Source organism: Prionailurus bengalensis, chromosome F2 (assembly GCF_016509475.1).
Source record: "Prionailurus bengalensis isolate Pbe53 chromosome F2, Fcat_Pben_1.1_paternal_pri, whole genome shotgun sequence".
In the NCBI taxonomy this organism is placed as follows: Eukaryota; Metazoa; Chordata; class Mammalia; order Carnivora; family Felidae; genus Prionailurus; species Prionailurus bengalensis.
Window position 1 is genome coordinate 67,071,550 of NC_057353.1, and position 4,055 is coordinate 67,075,604.

Consider the following 4,055-nt stretch of genomic DNA (forward strand, 5'->3'; position numbering starts at 1 on the left):
GAGAAAAAACTGAGGGTTGATGGGGGGTGGGAGGGAAGGGAGGGGAGGGGAGGTGATGGGCATTGAAGAGGGCATCTTTTGGGATGAGCACTGGGTGTTGTATGGAAACTAATTTGACAATAAATTTCATATAATAAAAAAAAAATTCAGGTTAAAAAAACAAAACAAAACAAAACCTTAGGGACATGGAGAGTCAGCTATAATAGGGGGAAAGAAAGTCATAGGTGGTGGTGGGTGGGGTAGGTGGGCACATGTAGAGCCATGCTGATCTGTCCAACACCTGTGTGCGTGAGCTTTAACTAAATGAACTCAGGAGGCCAACAGCAGTAGACCTGCTCAATTCACCTTCCAAATCAGAACAACAAGACTTAAAAGCTCAGGCTTGCACTTTGCACCAGGCAGAGGTTTCACCAGTGATGGGGGCTCAGAAGCAGGATCTCTACTCGTCCTGCACAATCTGATGCATGCACACAGCACGCCCAGCAGCTGAATAGCTGCAAATGCCCGCACAACCCAGATGATATGCATCATGATTTCTCGTAGCTCCTTCACAACTAGAGCCTCACATCTCTCGGCGTAGAGGTCGGAGTGGTGGGCCAGACCGTTGGAGCTGCTGGTGGTCTCTCTGCACAGCTAAGAGGGACACTCTGGTTTTTGGTTTCCTTGAACCGGTCTGGATTGTCCCAGTCTGAATAGTTGTGAATTCCACAACAGTGCAGCTATCTCTGTATGTGATCAGCAGCCGGGCTAGTGTCACTGGGGTTGGTTCCACTGTAGGCCTTATATACACTTTCTGAATGCTGCAGTCAACCTCATTTTTCACCTTTGCTCTGTAAACGTATCCCCAAACCACTACAACAACTTCTGTGACAAAACCAAGAGTAGGTTGATGACAAACGTGGCGAGTCCGCATGGCTTTCTCAGATCGTGACCCGTGAGCCAATGAACCCAATAATGACGAGCAGGGGTCCTACAGCTATGATCACTACGGAGGGGATGAGAGAGTTCACATCTTCAAAGAAACAGTCCGGTTATAGTCCTTGGAAGTGATAAAGACATAGCCTCCCGTGTAGCATAAAATGCCAGCTGCCCCCCCCCCCCCCCCCCGGAAGATGAGGTTAAGAAACACCAGCATGGTCTTGGAGGAGGTGATGTTGTGCTGGCCCATGGTGCCTGCAACCTGCTAGGAAGTGGACAGTACGCAAGGCACTCACTGCAGAACCCGTGCCCTTGGGCGGGCCCCGCCCCAGCCCCGCCCCACCCCAGCCCCGCCCCGCCCCAGCCCCAGCCCCAGCCCCAGCTCCCGCAAGCTCCAACACTCCCGGCTTGGGAGAGTCACTATTTCCTGGTTCCGCTTTTAACCAATGGGAGGCTGAAGACAGGAAGGAGCCAACAGATTCTTCACCGCTTTGCCCCACAGTAACTGTTTTGAGGTACAGTCGTTTCATATTGCTTCTTGAGAGGCATCACACAGGACTAAGCAACTCACTGTGTTTCCTCGAGAAGCTGTGGGCCTGTTGAAGGAACACAGTTCCTTATATTTGCTTTCTGGCCTTTCCTGCCTTATGTTGTTTCTCTTGTACTCTCAGTGCCCTGGGATTGTACTCCCAATAAAGTGTTAGCATGCACTGTATTCACCTGTTTGCTATAGAATTGGGGCTAAGACATTGTCTTTTAAAGGTCTGGAATAGGGGCGCCTGGGTGGCGTGGTCGGTTAAGCGTCCGACTTCAGCCAGGTCACCATCTCACCGTCCGTGAGTTCGAGCCCCGCGTCGGGCTCTGGGCTGATGGCTCAGAGCCTGGAGCCTGTTTCCGATTCTGTGTCTCCCTCTCTCTCTGCCCCTCCCCCATTCATGCTCTGTCTCTCTCTGTCCCAAAAATAAATAAACGTTGAAAAAAAATTTTTTTTAAAAAATAAATAAATAAAGGTCTGGAATATTATCCTATCCCTTGGTGCTATGGGGGGACCTAACCTAAGGTGAACGAGTGGGGGAGGAAGGAAAGGGAGAGGAAATCAGGGAAGGCCTCCAGAAGGAGGTAACCCTTGAACAGAGTTTAGAAGGAAAAGTAGGGTATCATCGGGCAAAGTGGGGTTAATAAAGGAGGATGAAACAACGCGAGCAAAAGTACAGAGACATGGAATTGTGTTATATTCAGGGACTAAAGTTTCTCTTTGGAAGGCTAGCAAAAAAATCTGGAAGTTCTGAAGTCTTACTAATATTGATTATTTATTATTGTTACTGCTACTTAATAATGTTTATAATTAATAGTATTATTACTAATTTTGCAGGAGTAGAGACAGGCTGCTTTAACTGCTCTCTCAGTTAAATCTTCCACTGAGGACACAGTAAGAGGTGAGAGCATTTAGGAATACCCTGGAGTTTGCATACGGTGGCCTGACAAATGAAGCTGACTGATAGGCATGTCCCCATCAGTATTGCCCACACCATGGGTTATTGTCTAATTTGAATGGGTTGCCCATCAGATTCACACAAAACTCTAAATTCCTGTTTCCCTTGAAAAATCAGACCAGATAGCACAGGGTTTGTATCCCCACATGGATCTGATCAGCAGGTGCCTTCGTTAGGTGAAGTGCAGATGTTCAGGCTGACAGGGTCCTCACTACCCCCTGACTGGGCTCACGTTTCTCTTCCACATTCGTCTTGAAGTTCTTCTAGCATTTAAGTCTGCAATTCTGGGCATTCACTTGCTACTGGGTCACTTGAAGTAGTGAGAACATTTCTGCCACCTTAACCTCCCAGGGCTGGATGCACCTGGAGCCATGAGAGCTCATGTTGTTGAGACTGAGCCCATGGACCCCATGCCTTCTTCTTTTGGTCACCAGCTGCTGATTCAGACCCAGACAGGAGCACGTCTGAATGTTGAAGCTGAAGGCTCATGCTCACACCTTAGCTGCAAAGGCAGCTGAGAAGGAGAATATTTGGCATTTATAGCTCCTCTGATGGGAGGCGGGCTCTGCCTCCAAGTAAGATCCGTAATGTTTAGACATTCAACAGTCAAATGAATGACAAAAGTCTGCTAGAGAGGGGTTGGCTCTCGAAGAATGGAACGTCTCCCAGTGGAGCACACGAGATGATCTTATGTGGAACACAAAAAAACGTTGCCACCCAGGTGCCCCTAGAGTACTCGTTTTGTTCCAAGTGGTTTGTAGTCTAGGGGACAGTTCTCAATGTTGACATTATTGACATTTGGGGCCAGATGATTCTTTCTGTGTGTGTATGGGGGAGGGGCTCACCTATGGATTTTAGGAAAGCATTCCAGCATTCTACCCACCAAATGTCAGTAGCATCTTCTCCAGTTGTGACAACCAGAAATTGCCAGATCTTCCCTGGGGGCAAAAATTGCCCCCTGGTGGAGAACTTCTGGTCTTGAGAATTCTGAGGTATCCCAGTGAGGAGATAATACCCATAGGATGAAATGAGGTGACTAAGCAGTTCTGGTATGTTCTCCTGGGTGTTGTTGCACGATATCATGTCATTATTTGCTATTTGCAGGTGTGTCTACCTTCTCATATCAGAAATATGCAGTACCAGCTTGTACCAGTTATCATCCTTTTAATGCTGTGTGTGATAAACCTATGTGTTTTACTTACAAAATGAACAGCCCGCTTCTTATTTTTCTAGAATCCAGTGGCATTATCCTTGGCAGGAAACTACAAGTGATCTCAATCTCTTTACACATTTCTTTCTTTGACTGGGTGTTAGAAATTCTTTGAGGGGGGGTTCTCTGTAAAAATAGGACAGATTATAAACTAGGTCCATTTGTTTATTAGTATTTTACTTATTTATTTATTGAGTTTTTGTGTTTTTTTTGTTTATTAGTATTTTCAATACAAAGATCAATATTACGATCGTGATATATTAATATAGCACAAAACACTGAAGAGCTAAAGAAAGACAGCTCTTCCCTCAAGTGAGGTTTTCTGGTCACCAGGGTCTAACAAGAGCATCACTCAATCCTTTTTATTTTAGCGTGTTCTGGCCTCCATGGCATCTTCCATACCATTTCTTGCCAGCCCAAGCACCTTTCCCTCC

General features: G+C 46.6%; 1 pseudogene; it reads right to left on the bottom strand.

Annotated features, from left to right (window-relative positions):
- Positions 1-212: 212 nt before the first annotated feature.
- LOC122496094 lies at positions 213-1,168 on the bottom strand (annotated as a pseudogene).
- Positions 1,169-4,055: the final 2,887 nt, after the last annotated feature.